This window comes from Panthera pardus, unplaced genomic scaffold (genome assembly GCF_024362965.1).
Source record: "Panthera pardus isolate Hobbes unplaced genomic scaffold, ASM2436296v1 HiC_scaffold_18, whole genome shotgun sequence".
In the NCBI taxonomy this organism is placed as follows: domain Eukaryota; kingdom Metazoa; phylum Chordata; class Mammalia; order Carnivora; family Felidae; genus Panthera; species Panthera pardus.
Window position 1 is genome coordinate 28,415,226 of NW_026526743.1, and position 19,149 is coordinate 28,434,374.

Genomic DNA, 19,149 nt, shown 5'->3' on the forward strand with positions numbered 1-19,149 from the left:
ATGAATGAACGAATGAACGAACTGTATTTCCTTTGCCCCCCACCCGCACCGGGCACGCCCTGAGTACTTGCTGAATGCGCGACGGAACGAATGCAGTGGCGATGTCAGGAACTCGCAGGGGACGCCGACTGCCTCAGCCTCGCCGGTCCGCCGGCCCGCGACCGCGCCGCGGCGTCCCCGCCCCCACCGGCGTGCGCGCTAACGCGGAGCAGATGGCGGGCGGCGCGGGCCGCGCGGGCCGGGCGGGGTGGGCGGGGCGGAGCGCCCGCGCGGCGGCAGCCGGGCCTGATTAGGGCCCCTCCCGCTGGCGGCCGCGGGCGCTTTGAAGTGAGCCGCTGCCGGGCCGCTCCGGCCGCCTGGCCGTCCCTGCCGCCAGGCCGTCGGTCCGGGGCTGGCGGCGGGGCCGGCGGCGCGTGTTTATCCAGGTGCGGGCTGGGGGATGGGCGTGGGGATCCTCTTTCCTCCCGGCCCATCTGGGACTTCAAAGCGCGGCGCCGGGCTCAAAGGCGGCCTCGGGGTGGGGGTGGGGGTGGGGGTGGGGATGGGGGTGGGGGCGGGGCGGGCGCGCGGGCTTCCTGCGCTCCGCCGGCCCCAGGCCCGGGGCGGGCGGCCCCTCGCACCGCCGTCCCCCACCCCCGCCCCCACCCCGGAGAGCGCTTTATGGAGCGCCTACTGTGTGCTCTGCTGTCAGTGTGTTATTTCCTGACCTCTCGTTGCGTCTAGAGACGGGCGATGCTAGGATCCCCATTTTACAGGGGGAGGAAACTGAGGCTCACAAAGATCAAGGGCTGGTCCGGCACGTCTATGGCCATCTGACTCCCAGGGCCTCTCTGCATCCCTGCCTTTAGGAGCAGCCTTCTTCCAGCTCTTTCTGAAGCTCAGCCCTCCCCGTTGTGGGCACAATGGTTATAGTTTATTATAGAAGCAGTGGCTGGCGTGTCTCGAGCCCCTCCCATGTGCCAGGCGTGTGCCAGGCGTGTGCTAGTGCTTCGTCTGCCCACACCACTCTGTGAGGTGGGCGTGGCCGTTTCCCTCACTTCAGAGAGGTCAAGAAATTTGCCCAGAGCCACACAGCTAATAAATGCCAGAAGTAAGATTTGAACCTAAGGCCAGTTGGCTCCAGAGTTCTCCCTCTATCCATCAGATTCTACCCTACTCCCTCCAAGGAGCCCTCCCCGGTAGCCCCAGGTCAGGGCTCTTTCTGTCAGCAGAACAGCCGATAGAAGTTAGCTGTCTACACCCTGGGTACATCTCATCTCTTATCTCGTTACTCAGGTACCACCAGGAGCCCTGGCATCATCAGAATCTTATTAGAAATGTAGAATCTCAGGCCCCTCCCCAGACCTGCAGAGTGAAATCTGTATTTTAAAAGATCCCTGGTGAATTGGACACGCAATAAAGTTTGAGGACGCTAACATCTGGTTAAAAGTCTGCTATTGCCACTGTGTGGGAACCTATCTTTGGGAGGCTGCACCTCCTTCATCGGATTGGCAAGAGTTGAGCCTTCTCCATCAGACCAGCTATGCTTCCAGAGCAGAGGCTGTGCTTCTGGGATCTTCCCGAGGACAGGGATTGATCCTCCCCAATCAAACTGGGAATCTGGCAGAAGCAGAGGTGGTTCTTGGTCGCAGGCCGGAAGCTCGCCTGAAGCTTGTGGTGCCACCCCCCGTCTGACTGGCAGTCCCCAGGATCCCCTGTGAAACTTGGCTGGCTTTGGGGTCGAGAGCCACCTGCAAGGAGAGGTATCTGTTCGCGTTTTCCAAGAGGATGGAGAAGCCAGAGCGGAGGTGTGCCTTCTCTCTAGGACCCTTGTGAGCCCCTTTCTGGCCAGGGGTGTGCCTGCTAGAGGGTTCTGGAGGGGTGGGGGCAGGGGAGAGGGCAGATGCCACAGTGGGACCATGTGTGCTGCTGGACACCAGGTCTCTCTGGGCAAACATTTGTCCTTATGTGTCACCAAAGGACCACTCAGGCGGCAGGAAGCCCGCAGGCGGGTGCAGGAGTAAGCCTGCTGGCAGCGGGAGGGTATTTTTAGAGTTTTGACTGACGGCCCTTTATTAAGCTGTCGCTGCCTCTGCCCTGGCCCCCGGCCCCTTTTGGCCTGGATGAAAAAGAAAGCACATTGTCATTTTGTTACGAAGAGAGTCCTGGCAGCCCTTCTATGGTCCCTCGCCAACTGGACAGGTTATTTCTCGCTGTGTCTGGGGTCCGTGCACCCCCACTGGCACTCCCAGTGGGCCCCGCAGCCTGACCCTTCACACATCTGGCAGTGATAAATGGCTTCAGCATCGCTGCCATCACCTTGCACCCTCTGATCCCGCTCACTTTGTTCTCCCTTTAAAGCCGGTGGGCGGGTTGGGGGGGGCGCTCTCTCTTCTTCCCCTTCTCCATCAGCCGTCTCCTGGATACTTGCAGGCCTGTGCTCTGATACCACTTGAAAGGGACCGCAACAGTCAGTTATCTGGTCTGGGAAGTCCGGCCGTGAGTTGTCTTTGCTGACTCGTGGAGTATGTGGGGTGGGAGTGCATGCCTGTGTATGGATGTATGCCTGTACATGAGTACCTCAGGCATGCCTGCGTGTGCTCGTGTGTGTGTGTGTGTGTGTGTGTGTGTGTGTGTAGATCTGAGCATGTGCTAGTATGTGTGCCTTTTAATTACTATAGCTTTATAATTTACTTTGATCTCCAGTAGGGCAAGACCACCCCATTCCTACTACCCCCCCCCCACCCCGGCCACCACAAACATCCTCTGCTCTTTTAAAAATTATTCTTGGGGTGCCTGGGTGGCTCAATCGGTTAAGCCTCCGGCTCCGGCTCAAGTCATGATCTTGCGGTTCGTGGGTTTGAGCCCCGCATCGGGCTCTGAGCTGACAGCTCAGAGCCTGGAGCCTGCCTTGGATTCTGTCTCCCTCTCTCTCTGCCCCTCCCCGACTTGCACTCTGCCTTTCTGCCTCTCTCTCAAAAATAAACAAACATTAAAAAAAATTTTAACCCAGTAGTTCCAATCTCAGGAATATGCTCACCAAATTTGTGCATAAATGTGGATCAAAAGACAAGTATCAGAATGCTTTTTGTGAAATCTCCAAGCTGGAAACTCCCCAAATGTCTGTGAAGAGTAGAATGGATAAATATGTAGTGAGATAGTCGTACATTGGGATATTACACAGAAGTGAGAATAAATGATCAACAACTCAGGCAACAATATGGATGAATTGCACAATCATATGTTGAGTGAAGGAAACCAGATACAAAAAGTACATGTGGTGTGGTTCTAGGTATAGAAAGTTGAAAACCAGGCAAAGCTTGTTGATTAGGATAGAGGCCAGGAGAGTGGAGTACCCTTAAAGTTGGTACTGGGGCACCTGGGCAGCTCACTTGGTTAAACATCCAACTTTGGCTCAGGTCATGATCTCGCAGTTTGTGAGTTCGAGCCCTGCTGTCAGCACGGAGCCCACTTCGGATCCTCTGTCGCTCGCTCTATCTCTGCCCCTCCCCGCTCTCTTAAAAATGAGTAAATAAAAAAAGATGGTAGTGACTGCAGGGAGGCAAAAGGGCAGTATTCTGTTTTGTGATCTGGGTCTGGGTGACCTGGGTGTGTTCACTTTGTAAAACTTCATTGAGTTGTTCACTTCTAATTTGTGTACTTGTTTGGGTGTATGCTGTTCTTGGGTTATGGTCCTCCATAGGAATTTTTAGAACAGCTTAGTGAGTTCAATGAAAAATACTGTTGGGTTGGAATTGCATCGTATCATAGGTTAATTTGGGAAGATTTGTCCTCTTTATGACATTGGGTCTTTTCCTCCATGAACATGGTATATCCCCACTTATTCAGATCAATTGTTACATCTCCTCAGTGAAGTTTTATGGCTTTCTCCAGAGTCCTGTGAATTTCTGCTTTGGGTTTATTCCAAGGTGGCTTGTGTGTTGTTGTTATTGTGAAGAGAATGTTTTTTCTCTCATATGTTTTCAAATCTTTAGAAAACATTGGGGTAAAATACATAAAAATTTACCATTGTAATCATTTTAAAGTATACAGCTCAGTGGCATTAAGTGCATTCACCTTGCCACATCACCATATTCATGTCCAGGATGTTTACCTCTTCCCAAATTGGCCCTCTTAAACATGATTGCCGTTCCCCTCTCCCCCCAGTCCCTGGAAACCACTACTCTCTTTTCTATGTCTATAAGTTTGCCTATTATATGTATCTCATATAAATGAAGTCAGACAATATTGGTTCTTTTGTGACGGACTTATTTCAATTAGCATGATGTCTTCAAGATCGATTCATATTGTAGCAGGTGTGTGAGAATCTCATTCCTTTTTAAGGCTGAATAATTTTACTGTATGGATGTACCACATTTTGTTTATCCATCCGTTGTTGGGCATTTGGGTTATTTTCACCTTTTGGCTGTTGTGAGTCGTGTTGCTGTAAACATTGGTGGACAAATCGGCATTTGAGTCCCCGCTCTCAATTCTTTTGGGTATATACCCAGAAGTGGAATTACTGGATCAAATGATAATTCTCATGTTTAATTTTTTGAACCTACTGGTTTCCACAGCGGTTGTGCTATTCTACTTCAAATTGGTTTGGTTGGTGTGCAGGCAAGTGGTTGGATTTTTGAAAATTGATCTTGCAGTTTTGTGCATATCATTGAGTATGTGCATGCATTGTGTGTGTGTGTGTGTGTGTGTGTGTGTGTGTGTGTGTGTGTAGCAGTCACACTAACAAGAGTATGACTTTTAGTAACTTAGAATTCTCTGGCTGCATGCCCCAGAACCCCCTGCCCTCCCCCCCCCACCCCCGCAAGCTGGCTTCAAGAGCCAGGAGCTTTATTCTTTCACCCACCCAGAAGTCTAGAAATAGGGTGGGCTGTGCCCATGATAATCAGCAGCTCAACAATATCATTCTTTCTGTCTCTCTACTGCTGCCTCCTACCTACAAAGCCAGATGACTGTAAGAAGACTGCCGGTGACAGGGGGACCACGGGCTTCTTTGCCCATGTCCAGCAGGACAGAGCAAAGCCCCCCCCACCCCAGGCACGGACTATGGCTCCCTTCCTTTGCAAGCAAGTGATTCCAGTGGCGCAAAGGCAGGCCTCCGAAGGAAGTTGCAGGTGCAAACCATTAGGAGCAAAGCGGAGAAGCCGGGAGTGGGGCACAGCTGCACGGGAAGGCAGAAGGCACCCAGGGGGTCTAGGAGGGTAGCCACACTGTCCCTACAGTCGGGTCGAGTTACTCAGAATCCTCTTCTGTATCTGCTTGCTCAGGCTGGCTGCTCTCATCTGCACGAGATGGCAGCCACGGGTCCTGGGTCCCTTCCAAATGTAACAATATCTGGCCCCTGAAAGGGGCTGTCTCTTCCTGTACATCTCATTTCATCAGTGAGGAAACTTTTCACAAAAGCCCCAGCCTCCTTTCCTCAGGCCTCGTTGGCCAGAATCGTATCACATGCAGATCCTGAAATCAGTCACTACGGCTGGTTGGACGACTCTAACAGATCTGAGGAGAACACCTTGTGTGGGTTTGTGGCGACACGGGGGGGGGGGGGGCGCAGACACCTGTGGAGACAGAGGTGGGAAGAGAGGAGCTGAGACTCTGAACCTTTCCTTCTGGTTGTTCTGTCCTGACCTTCAGAAACCACAGTTGCTCTTCAGGGAGGTGTGTGTGTGTGTGTGTGTGTGTGTGCGCGCGTGTGCGTGTTGGGGGGCGGGTCACGTAGTGGTGGAAAACTTCCTGTAGGAAGGGGAATTCAGCATTACAGGAGGAAGAGAAGCAGCACATTTCGGGACTTGGGGGAAATGTGGGCAAAGGGTGCGATCAGAATGAGCAGAGGCATTTTCACATCCTGCAGAGAAAATGCTGGTTGCACCTGTTGTGTCTTTTATCTGTGCAAGGATACAAAGATAAGGAGGAAAAGAGGAATGGGCTTTTATTTTATTTTCTATTTATTATTTTTTTTTAATTTTTGAAAATGTTTATTAAGAGTGCATGCGAGCGGGAGAGGGACAGAGAGAGAGAGAGGGAGAGAGAGAATCCCAAGCGGGCTCATGCTGTCAGCACAGAGCCTGACGTAGGGCTCGTCCTTGAGAACTGTGACCTCATGACCTGAGCCAAAATCAAGAGTCAGTCGCTTCTCTGACTGAGCCCCCCAGGCCCCCCAGGAACGGGCTTTTAAATGCAGCTCAAGACTGAATCCATTGATTCTTTCATTAATTCCACAGGTGCATTTTGAGGACCTACTCTATGCCGGTCTTGTGCTGTGTACAGGTCACCCAGCAACAAGGGAAGCAAAGCCCGTGCCCTCGTGGCACGCCAGTGAGAGGAAAAGATCACGGGCTCGACCTTCTGCTATGGCACGTATCACAGTCTGGCCGGCTCAGATGGTCAGGCCATGTCTGTCTCCCATGCTGATTATTTATTACCCTCAGCTGGGTGACTCTGGACCCCAGTGATCAGTGCCACATTCTTGTTGCAAAGAGGATCTGCCTCTCAGCCGTTCTCCAGAATCTCCCAGTCAGGGCACAAAGTTTTCAAGATGTCTCCTTGCCAGGCAGTGAGACGCAGAGTAAGCAAGACAGTGAGTCTGACTTTATAAACAGCCATCCCTTAATCTTGCTTGATGGTCAGTAGATTAAAAGACATCGGGTCTAGTAAGATGCTGTGATGTGCTGCCCAGAGCACCTGCAGGATGGCGGTTCACGCCCTCGGCTTCAGAGCGCTGGTGCCGCCGGCTCCGGTGAGTCCCTCCCCTTGACCGTGGGGAGCACCCTTGCCCCTGCTTCTGCCCACTCTCTGGGGGTGGTCCAAGTGTACCATGAGGCCTCCAGGGCCTGCCTATGTCTGTGACAGCTCTGAAGGCCTTTGGGACTCCAAAGCTCCCTTGGGGGTCGGCCGAAGCCTCTGTTCCAGGCACAGCAGCCTGGCCTTCCCTCTGCCCAACCCTGACCTCACTAGCCTCAGGATGGGGGTTCTGGGATGATACCTGACCCCTGTACAGATCTCCATTTCATTGTCTGGTCCCTGGGGACCCTATCTAAGAGAGACTGTACTAAATGTAAATGAAAGAACTATTTTGTAATTTTTTAAAATGTTTATTTCTTTTTGAAAGAGAGAGAGAGAGAACGTGCACGCCCGTGCATGAGTGGGGGAGGGGCAGGGAGAGAGGGAGACACAGAATCTGAAGCAGGCTCCAGGCGCTGAGCTGTCAGCCCAGAGCCCGAGGCGGGGCTCAAACCCATGAACTGTGAGATCATGACCTGAGCCGAAGTCAGTTGCTTATCCGACTGAGCCATCCAGGTGCCCCAGAGGTATTGTTACTTTAGATGATGAGAGACCAGACTAGGTGTCTTCAGTTTCTTTCTTTCTCAAGGTCATACAGGTAAATGCACAGCTCCCATTTAAAAACACTCAGGTGGGGGGTACCTATCAGTTAAATGTCTGACTCTTGATCTTGGCTCTGGTCTTTTTTTTTTTTTTTAATTTTTTTTTTCAACATTTTTTATTTATTTTTGGGACAGAGAGAGACAGAGCATGAACGGGGGAGGGGCAGAGAGAGAGGGAGACACAGAATCGGAAACAGGCTCCAGGCTCCGAGCCATCAGCCCAGAGCCCGACGCGGGGCTCTAACTCACAGACCGCGAGATTGTGACCTGTCTGAAGTCGGACGCTTAACCGACTGCGCCACCCAGGCGCCCCCTTGGCTCTGGTCTTGACCTCAGAGTTGTTGAGTTCAAGCCCTGGGTTGGGCTCTGCACTGGGCCTGGAGCCTACTTTAAAAAACAATAAAGTACATACATACATACACACACACACATTGTCGTTTTAAAGTACGTGCATTTATTGAGCACTTGCTACCTGCCAGCAAAGCACTTTGCATACATTTGCCCGTCTCGTCCTCGCTATAATCATATGAAGGTGTAGTGTTATCATTGGCATTTCAGCACAAGGGCAGTGAGGCTCAGAGAGGTTAAGTAACTTGTCTAAGATCACCCAGATATGTCAGGGTTGGATCAGGGAAGCAGAACCTCTACGAGCGATACAGAAAATGGATTTATTATGGGCGTTGGACCATAAGCATCACGAAGGCATCTGCATCTGCATCTGGGGCTGAGCCCAGAGTCCCTCTCCACGAGCCTCCCGGGAAGGACAGCTGGGTGTGGATGGCTGCAAGAACAGACTGGATGCAGGGTCTGTCTCTCATCCTCTCCAACCTGGGTGCCGTGGATGACCCACAGGAGAAGCTGGTGCCCTTCACCAGAAAATTGCCCCACAGCCCGGCCAGCACTGGGAGAGGCTGGAGGAGGTCTGGAAGTTGCTGGAGAAGCCAGGGTGGGGCAGTGGCTCAGGGGTAGCACGGCTAAGTGGCCACGGGGCCCGGAGCCCTACACTGGCCTCGGGAGCAGGAAGAACGTGGCTGTGCTAGACTTCCACCTTCTGCAGCTCACCCACAGGTCTGTTTCGGCCAACGCTAACTCAGAGCCATTTGGAAATTCGGGGGCGATGTGGTTCCAGCTTAGCCAAGCCAACAGGGTGCCCAGGCATTGCAGATACTAAGGGGCATCAGAGCCAGAGTCTGGACCCGTCTGTCTTGTGCCGAAGCCCACAGAATGTGAGTTTCACTTTGTTTAGCCAGAGCGGGTGGGTAGGAGGGGTCACACCTGATGGAGGTATGGAGTCACACCCACAAATGTGACTTCGGGGCTGGCTGGTTAATATATAAGTGGGTGCAGCAGCAGGGCACCGTGAGGACTGTAGCAAACCGAAGAGCTCACACTCTGTCTACAGTGGGGAGCCACTCCCCAGATCCTGGCCCAGTGCTGCCATTTAGGAACGTGGCCAGACAATCTGACTTTTTTCACTATAAGCTGGAGATACTAAATTTGGAGTGTGTGTGTGCGTGAGAGAGAGAGAGAGAGAGAGAGAGAGAGAGAGAAATCTGCCAATTCAAATGTATTGGCAATCAATTTGCATTCTTTGGACATCACTGTGCAAATCAAACAAAATCTGACCATGGGTTGGATTTGGCTTCTGGGCTCCTGGTTTGTGACTTTGGACCCTAGTAACTTCTAAGGTCTTTTGTGTCCCAGAAGATTCTCCCCAACATGCTGGCTAAACTCTTGTGCTGCTGACTTGAAGGCTCCCTATTTTCTCAGAAGACTGGGAGGCAGCCCCCACCCTCTGGCTCCAGCTCCCACACCAGTATGGTTCCTAGAGTTTGGCTACCTTCCTCTCTCCTTGTTTTTAGCCACCTCTCAAACCAGAAGATGTCCGGACCAGACTCCTTCAGACAGAGAGGCGTGATTGGATTTGAGGCCGGGATTAGATTTCCTGAATCCCGCTCCTGGTGCTTATATAGCCCTTTCTCTTCTACATGCACCAGCTACCTGAGCACCATTTTTCCCCTTGAACTAGAGAAGATTGGTTTTGTTCTCTAATACGGAAACATTGTTGTTGTTGTTTACATCTGCCATTCATAAATGCAAAAATGTAGTCGTGCAAACTGGTAATGCGCTTTTTCCATTTTATTGTCTGGCCCCTCCCGCCTTCTTTTCTCCCTCTCCCTTCCAACTCATGCTTGCAAGCCGGAAGGATCCTTCCGTGTTTCTGTCGATTCTCAGGGGCCACACGTACACAGAACACACGCGTGCAGGTGCACGGGACGCATGCACGGTTGGAGGGTTTCCTCGATTGTTGTGTAGATTGCCAAAAGGAGGCACTGCAGACGCTTCCCTGCAGGTCGCTTTTCTCCTCCTCTGCTGTGGCCTTCCCTGGGTCAAGCTCAAATGTATTCTTCGTGCAGGCTGAGTCTAGGGTGTCCTACGCCGTCATTTGGTCCGTCACTTCCTACTGACGGACACCCAGCCTGCGCATGGAAGCGTGCCAGGCTTTGCCACGTGGACTTCCAGAAACTGCAGCGCCTTATCACCACCAGAGTTTATTTCTTGTTCTGTCCCAGGGCAGCGTGGTCGGGCAGCCCTGGGGCGGTGTCCTCCAGACAGGGACTCGGGGCTCCCACTCCTTCCATGGCCAATCATGGGGTCTCCTCAGTTAACTGCAGGAGCAGGGAGGCAGAGGAGATCTCTTTCCCCCTCAATCCGTTAGCCAAGACTCAGTCACGTGGTCCCAACCAAAATGCCAGAGAGGCTGGAAAACAAGGTCTTCCTTGTGTGCCAGTCTCTGCCATGCTTTGTTTTGAGGTGGGTTTTTTTTTTTTTTTGCTATTATGAATAACAATGTGTCATGTGTCCTTAGAATATGGTAGTTTCATTTCTATCAGATAGATTTCTAGGGTATGGATTGCTGGGTCAAATATACACACATATACTTAAGAGAGAGCACAAGTAGGGGAGACGGGCAGGGGGGAAAAGAGAGAGAATTAAAAAAATATTTTTAATGTTTATTTATTTTTGAGAGAGAGAGAGAGTGAGCGGGGGGGGGGGGGGGGGGTAGGACAGAGAGAGAGGGAGACATGGAATCTGAAGCAGGCTCCAGGCTCTGAGCTGTCAGCACAGAGCCCCATGCAGGGCTTGAACTTACAAACCAGGAGATCATGACCTGAGCAGAAGTTGGACCTTAACTGACTGAGCCACCCAGGCACACTGAGAGAGAGAGAGAGAGAATACGAGAATCTTAAGTAGGCTCCACGCTCAGTGCAGGGCTCAATGTGGGGCTCGACCTCATGACCCTGGGATCATGACCTGAGCTGAAATCAAGAGTCAGACACTCCAGGTGCCTGGGTGGCTCAGTCGGTTAAGCGTCCGACTTCAGCTAAGGTCATGATCTCATGGTTCGTGTTCGAGTCCTGCGTCCAGCTCTGTGCTGACAGCTCAGAACCTGGAGCCCACTTCAGCGTCTGTGTCTCCCTCTCTCAGCCCCTCCCTGGTTGCATTCTGTGTGTCCCTCTCTCTCAAAAATAAGTAAACATTAAAAAAAAAAAAGAGAAGCTCAACTGACTGAGCCACCCAGGCGCCCCTAGATATATATATATTTTTTAATGCAAAATTTTAATACAACTCCTGAAGTTTTAATTCCTGTAGCCAGCTTTCTTCTTAAAAAGATTACAATAATTTGCCTGTTCAGTAACAACATATGAATGTAGCTTTCTCCAAATCCCTGCCAGCAATTGCATTACTGGTTACTGTTCTTTTAAATTTGCCTGTGTGATATCTCATTGTCAGCTTAATTTGCATTTCCCTGACCACTAATGAGTGTGAGCATCTTTTCATTTGTTTGTGGCCAGTTGGCTTCATTCTTTTGTGAATTGCCTATTCATGTCCTTTGCCATAATTTCTTTTGGGTTGTTTGCCCTTTTCTCTTCAATTTGTAAGAGCTCTTTGTATATTATAGCTGGTAACCCTTTGTCCTCTGCATCACGAATATTTTTCTGAATTTATTGTTTGTCTATTAACTTGGCTTATAGTATCTTTTGCCTCACAAGAGATCAATATTTTTATGTTGTCAAATGTGCCCGTCTTTTTAATTTCTATATTCTGGGTTTGCATTCTTGGAAGGTCTCTCCTTACTTGGTTCCTTTAAGAAACTGCTCTCCGGTCATGGGCTGTGAACTGGAAGCGACTTCCCTCTTCCCCTCTCCCGGGTATTTGCAGCCACCCTTGCTACTCCTGGCCACGTGGGCACCAAGGCCCAGACTTGATTCCTGCACAACTTTTCAGGCATTTGGGAGCTGAGCAATCCGGGTCACACAGCTGGAGGTCAGGGAGGGGCCCTGGGCTTGGAATCTGAGAGCCTGGCTACTAGAACTGGTTTTGAGTTGCCTGTGTGACCTTGGCGGAATCACTTGGCCCCTCCGGCCCTCAACGGCCCCGCCTGTAACATGGGGGCATAACCCTTGCCCTGGTGGCTTCCTAGGGTGCGGTGAATCTCAGATGATAAGATGGGGTTGAGCACTCTGTAGGCTTAGAAACACTGTACAGATGTTGAGTTGCAATGACAGCGTGACAACTGACAGTTTCTGAGTCTTGACAATGAGTGACTTTACATACATCATCTCATTTAATCCTCAGTAATCCTAAAACATAGGTATCATAACCCTCTTTTTAGAAATAAAGAAACATAGACTCTGAGTGGGTAAGTTACCTGCCCAAGATGCCGAGCAGATAAATTACAAAGATTCCAGAATCTGAGTCATTCCTAACCCTTGTGTGTGTGTGTGTGTGTGTGTGTGTGTGTGTGTGTCTGTGTGTGTGTGTGTGTGTGTGCACCTGTTTGTGTGTGTGATAGGCTGGTAAGGAGAACTTTACAGTATTTTAAAGACTGCAGAGCTAAAAAAAATAAATAAATAAAGACTGCAGAGCTTAAGGTTAATGTGAAAAACATGGGAAATTTTCTAAAACACACTGGGTGTTTCCTGGGAGGACCACCTTCCTGACATTCAGAGTTCTTAAAACCTGTCAAAATGGACAAGAGTGGCCTCCAAGCAAGACTGGGGCCAGGAAGGGTGCATGAGGCCTCTGATATAGTTGTCCCCAGAGGAAGGGGGCAGGACCGGAGGGCTGGTCACTGGCTGAGGGCACGGAGAACTAACTCGCTGTGAGAGGCACTAAGGTACCGTGGGTCTGGGGCTCATGGGCTGGTGTTGCTGTGGGGGATGGGAGTGAGGGCAGGGCCTTAGCGGGGCTCATGTCTGGCTGTGGCCTAAATACCTGATGAGTGGAGGGCCAGGTTGATATGAATGTGGCTGCCTCTTTCCACAGACTCTAAATCCCTGTGTCACGATGGTGGGTGTCATGACCATCTCCTACAGCCTGACTCTCCTTTCTTTGTTAATAAAACTCCAGTCTTCGCGGGAGACTATCTTTCTGAAGAGGTCAGTCTTGACCAGACTAAGCCAATCACAATAATGCCTTTCTCCTGGCAGAGATGGGCCTGTGTTGCGATTCTGGCCAGTGAAGCATGAGAAAAAGCCACGGAAGGGGCCCTCCTTGGCTTAAAATGAGGCTCAAGGTAAGGATTATGAAACTGAATAAAGGAAACCTCATTTAAAGTGGAATTTGGAGGGGGCACCTGGGTGGCTCAGTCGGTTAAGCATCCGACTCTTGGTTTTGGCTCAGGTCATGATCTCATGGTTTGTGAGATCAAGCCCCACATCCTGCTTAGGATTCTCTCTCTCTCTCTCTCTCTCTGCCCCTCCCTGGCTCTCTTTGTCTCTCAAAATAAATAAACTTAAAACAATGGAATTGGGACGCCAGTAGGGGGAGCTCTTGTGCCCTTCCACTTGGGCCAATTGTAGACGCAGCAGGCCTGAGAAGGACCCTGCCGGTCAATACTGTTTTAGCTGTTGCAGCAGGAGGAAGGTTTCCTCTTATCCTGACAACAGCCCAGCCAATGGGAGACTGTCACAACTCAGCCAATGAAAAGCCACTAGACTTTGAACTCCCAGTGTACTCCCATAGACTTCTTATTTATAATAGTCCTCCCTACTTCCCCCTTTGTTTTCCTTTGAGGGTACCTTTCCTTTGTTCTCTGGACTTGTTTATGGTTTTGCTATAGCTTTCTTGTCCCAAATTGCAATTCTCTGCTCTTCCCATTTATTCCCTAAAAATAAACCCATTTTTACTGGTAAAATAACTGGCAGTTTTACTTTTAAGGTTAACAGGATATCTCCTTTTTCCTGCTTTGGCTATTACTGTGTGAGGGCATGATGCTTGGCGCAGCTGCAGCCATTCTGTAATCATGAGGTGACAGGTCTCTAAGGGTGGCAGAGCAGAACCAGCAGAAACATGGTGGTTGGAAGTGGTGATGCACTTGAACCAATGAACTGACCAAACCCAGAAGGCCCACCCTTTGGACTCATTGGCCTGTGAGATGACACATTTTTCTTGCTGTGTAAGTCACTTCGAGTTGGGTGTTCTGTCCATTGCAGTCAAATGCAGGCTGTCTTTGCACATTTTGCAGGGGTAGGACCAGAGAGTGAGGGAGATACGATCTACTTAAGATCATAATCAAGTGCTTTCATCTCAGGACAGCTTTGCACTCTTAAATTTATTGAGGACTCCAAAGAACTTGTTTTTTTGTGGCATGGAGCTATCAATATTTACTATATTTGAAATTCAAACTGAGAATGCTGAAAAAGATTTATGTATTAAATCTTAAAAAGTTCCACCTTAGGTTAACATAAGTAACTTTTTTTTTTTTAAATGAAAAAGAACTCGATTTTCCAAAACAAAAGAGATTTGGTAAGAAGAGTGGCACTGTTTCTGTTTTTGCAGGTCTTCTAATGTCTGGCTTAATAGAAGACAGCTGGGTTCTCATATTGGCTTCTGCGTTCAATTTGTTCCAATATCCCATGTCATGAAGCCCCTGGAAAACTCCGCTGTGCAAATCCTGGGAGAACGAGAGTGAGAAAAGCACCGGCCATCGCGGGATTTGTATTAGTTTTCTGTGGCTGCTGTAACAAATGACTGTAACCTTGGTGACTGACAGCAGAAATGTATTCTCACAGTTCTGGAGGCCGCGAGCCTGACGTCCAGGAGTTACCTGTGCGGTTCCCAGAGACTCTAGGGGAGAACCTGGCCCTTCCCTCTGCTGGCTTCTGGTGGCTGTCCATGTCCCTAGGCTTGTGGCTGTGTCACTTCATTCTCTGCCTCCATTTTCATAGCACTGTGTTTATATTATGACATTTGTCATTGGATTCAGGGCCCACCCAGATCATCTGGGCTTATCTCCTCAACTCAAAATCCTTAATTGTATCTGCAAAGACCTTTTTTTTTTTTTTTTTTTTTTTTTGCAAAGAAGTTTCTATTCAGTTTCTGGGGATTAGGACATGGGCCTATCATTTTGGGGACCACCATTCAACCCACTACAGTATTATTACAAAAATAATTCAGCCTGTGGAACCCCTGAAAGAGTCGTGGGGACCCCTGGGGTCACACTTTGGAAACCAGGGATCTATGACTTCCACACATATATAAGTAGGCAGATGGTGGAAGGAGGGCCAGATACACGTAGCCTAATAATCCAGTGAAAATAAAATTTCTAGATAGAGTCCTAGAGGGAAGATTCCAGCAAAGGGGAACGAGAGGTGTCCAGTGTATGAGAGAGGACCAGGGCCAGTGGAAGACCACAGACTGGGGAGGAAGATGGCAGGCGAAGGGCTTCTAAGTACAGGAATGCCTAGTTCGGGGTTGTTCCTGTGTGGTACCATGCTATGACCCCCCCCCCCTCCCCCGGTCGCCTGCAAACTGATCCAGGCTGATATTCACCAAGAGCTCTGCGTGAATGATGCTGATGCTGGTGGAGAGAGGGACAGTCCAGGGAAGCAGCGGCTGGGGCTCCTATCTGAGGCAGTTACAAGACAGGACGTGGCAGGCAGGATGGTGACATGACCCCACACTGACCAGGTCAGATAAGAACTCAGAGGTCAGGGGTGCTGGAGAAAATCTAAGAGACGCCCCCGAGATTGTGAGAGAGAGGGGTTCCCATCTTCAAGTCTGTGTGAGAGAGTAGCCTCGCTGGTTGGTCGGCAAAAGTGGATGAGCTTCGCAGGTCAAAGGACGGGTACCCTTAACCAATATCCAAGTGATTGGGTTGAGTGGGACCAGGAGCCCAGGAAAGAGATGGGCGAGACCCTTTTGCAGGTGCCACCTCCCCAAGCGGCCCATGAGGAGTCCCAGAATCCCTAAGGCAAGCGGATCACATTTAAAACAGATTAATCCCTCCCTCCTCACTTTACAAATGGAAAATCATAAAGAGAATGGCTGATGATTGTCACGTCATACCAATGCAAAAAAAAAAAAAACCAAAACAAAACAAAACAAAAACCCTCCACAAAACCCCCACAGGCTTTTAGGTCACAAAAAATCACCTTAAGAATGGAAAAAAAACCACCTCGGGGTACCTGGGTGGCTCATCGGTTAAGTGTCAGACTTCCGCTCAGGTCATGATCTCATGGTCTGTGAGTTTGAGCCCCGCATCGGGCTCTGTGCTGACAGCTCAGAGCCTGGAGCCTGCTTTGGATTCTGTGTCTCCCTCTCTCTCTGCCCCTCTCCCACTTCTCTGTCTCTCAAAAATAAATAAACAGTCTCGCTAAAAAAAAAAAAAAAAAAGAAATGAAAGAAATGACCAAATGTCTATAATGAGCTATAATTTTTCACCTATCTGTTTGGCCATGACTGGCAATTAAAATAATTGATAGTATCCAGCTCTGGCAAGCGTGGAAGGAAAATTGACCCTTTGCGCCGCTGGAGGGAGAATTAATTGGTACAGTCGTATGGAGGGCAGCTAGAAAATGTGAGTCAAGATGCAAACTGTGCCTGCCCTTTGACCCTGCGGTCCCACTTCTGTAAAATGGGGACAATGAGACTCCCTATTTCAGTTAATTGTTAAAAGGCTCAAGTGAGCTAAGCCATTAAAAGCATTTAACACAGTGTCTGGCAGAAAGGGTTTAAGAAATGTTAGCTATTATTAGCAATGTATCCTGGGATATAAGCTCCCATGTGCAAAATGACGTGAGTACAGCGGATGTTCCCTGCAGCATTGTTTGCAATAGCGAAACACTGGAAACAAATGGATTGTTCCTCAAGAGAGGCAAGGAGGCGATTTCCAGGAGAGCAATGCCTTCTGCAATTGCAGGCTGAACTGGAAAAGAGCTGGAGGTCCTTGGCTGACACTGGTCACAGATGTGTTCACTTTGTGAAGTTTATGAAGTTGCATCCTTGTGATTTGGGCTCTTTTCTGTATACATGTTCTATTTCAAAGAAGAGTAAAAAAAACATAGGGGCGTCTGGGTGGCTCATTCGTTAAGCGTCCCACTCTTGGTTTCTGCTCAGGTCACAATCTCCTGGTTTCGTGAGTTCGAGCCCCGCGTCGCGCTCTGTGCTGACAGTGTGGAGTCTGCTTGGGATTCTCACTCTCCCTCTCTCTCTCTCTGCCCTTCCCCCACTCACGCTGTCCCTGTCTCTCTCAAAATAAATAAATAAAACCTTAAAAAAAAGAGTAAAACACATAAAAAGCACCCACCAGCACTAAAGTGGGATCTCATCTAAATAAATACTACATGTATATGTACAGAAACAAGTCTAAAGGGACATTTACTCTATTGTACTCAAAGTTGTTTCTGGGTGGGGGGACTAGGAGTAATTTTTGGTTTCTTTTGTGTGTGTATCAAATTTTCTGCTTGTCTTCAATGGTATGTATTACTTTTGTAACAAGGGAAAAACACCTTCACCGTTAGGACTCTTTGTTCTAAGAGTCAAAAATCCAACTCAGTCTTATGGAAAGAAAAAAAAATGTAATTCATTGGCCTGTGGCTGAAAATTTTGGCAATGGATTTGGTTTCAGGCTTGGAACCAAGCTCGAAAGAGGTCATGGGGAAATTGTCCCACCCATTTCTCAGCCCTCTTGGAGTTCGTTGGCCAACAAGAAAGGTGAGAGCCAGGGGTGTGTATCTATAGGTCCAAGGGACCAGAGCTGCTGTATGGTGCAGAAGAGGGCCCCCCAGAGGGCTTCTCAGAGGAGGAAGCCATGAGGTGAGTCTTGAATGATGGGCAGGATTCTCACGGGCAGTTAGGGGAGAAAAGAGTTTCTCTGCAGAGCAAAAAGTGCTACAAAGTGCTGGGTGTATTGCAGCACGAGGAGCAGTTCAGTCAGTTGGGGCATGAAGCTCATTATTAGAGATAAGAATGAAAAGCTTGGCTGAGGCTTGATAGACAGGAGCTTCAGTCCTAGGGCATTAGTCAACATTATTTAGGTTTGTACTTACAGAAGTCCCATTCAAACTATCCAAAAGTTTGGATTTCAGGCACAGCTGGTTCTAGGTGCTCAAACTATATTTGCTATCAGGACAGAGACTCTCTGATTGTCTTTCTCTTGGCTCTAATTTGCTCTCTGTTGTCTTCATTTTCAGGGAGTGCTCCCTCACCGTAGCATCAGGCCCATATCCTACTTAGCACCTCCAGGGAAAATAATATCTTTTCCCCACCAATTCCAGAAAAAGCTCCAGGATTGATGATGATGAGTCTACCTTGATTCCTGTGCTCATTCCTACATTAGTCACTGTGGCTGGGGGCATAGTGTCTTAAGGATTCAGATCTGGTTATGTGGCCACTCTAGGAACCAGGGGCTGATTCATACAAGTGACTCCACACCAGTCACTCGGGCACAAGGAACTGTGGTCAGATTAAGAGGGCCTGCTTTCTGGGTAGACACAAGAGCAGCTGTCCAATAAAGAGACGACACCCTCCTCTACAGGCGGTGCTTCAAGTTACCCAGAAAGAAGATAAGCCGTCAATGCGTGGGGGGCACTAGAACAGTGAGTCTGGTTTTACCCTTAACGTCTCCTCATCCCCATGAGGCCAGAAGCTCCCTAAGGTTGGGTGCCCACTCTCGTCTACTGGTGTATTCTCCACGCTGCCTGGCATACCACGGATGTGTAGTACATCCGTGTTGACCGCATTTCATGGAGCCCATGTAGTGACCTGTTTGAACCAGATCTCTTTACCTTGCAAGTGACGTTCTGTTCTAGTCGCCATAAACAAAAATGGGGAATGTATTGCCTCTCATATAATTAAAAGTCTGCCGAGTATTTTGCTTCAGGTATGGCTGAATTCAGTTATTTAAAAGGATGTCATCAGTTCTCTCTCTCTCTCTGTCACCCTTCATCTTTTAAAAATACCTTTTCCAATTTGGCCTTATCTTCAGGCAGACTCTCCCATCGAGGCAGCAAACATAGCCCCAGCACCAAATACCCCTTTCCTCAATTACTCCAGCCAGAGTCCTGCCACAGACACTTATTGGCTCAGCATCAGTCACATGACCGATTCTGAACCAATCACTGTGGCCAGGGGAGGTACACTCTGATTGGCCAGCCTAGATCATGGACCTAGAGCTACAGATGGCCGGTCCCTAGAGCTGTTGTTGCAAAGAAAATAAAAGTTACTGGAATGATGGTTGCTGGCCAAACAAAACTAACGGACATCTTACCTGCGCTGACACCGTTCCCTCGCTTTGGGAGCCAGTAGCGTTGAGCCCATAATAAACACCCTTATCAGAAGGACCCTGGGCTCCCACCTCCAGAGACTCACCCTGAGGGGGGCAAGGAGGGGAAAGAGCAGGGAAAGCGGCCATCCCTCTCCTCTGAGGCCGCGGGTGCCGAGCTTCTGGCTGAGCTTCCCTTGGAAGACTGGATCACAAAGA

General features: G+C 49.5%; 1 long non-coding RNA gene across 1 annotated transcript; it reads left to right on the forward strand.

The window, feature by feature from the left end:
- The first annotated feature begins 305 nt into the window (after window positions 1–305).
- LOC109270952 (uncharacterized) lies at window positions 306–16,016 on the forward strand. Its single transcript, XR_008423368.1, has 3 exons — window positions 306–425; window positions 1,276–1,787; window positions 14,226–16,016. It is a non-coding gene; the product is annotated as an uncharacterized LOC109270952 (long non-coding RNA).
- Window positions 16,017–19,149: the final 3,133 nt, after the last annotated feature.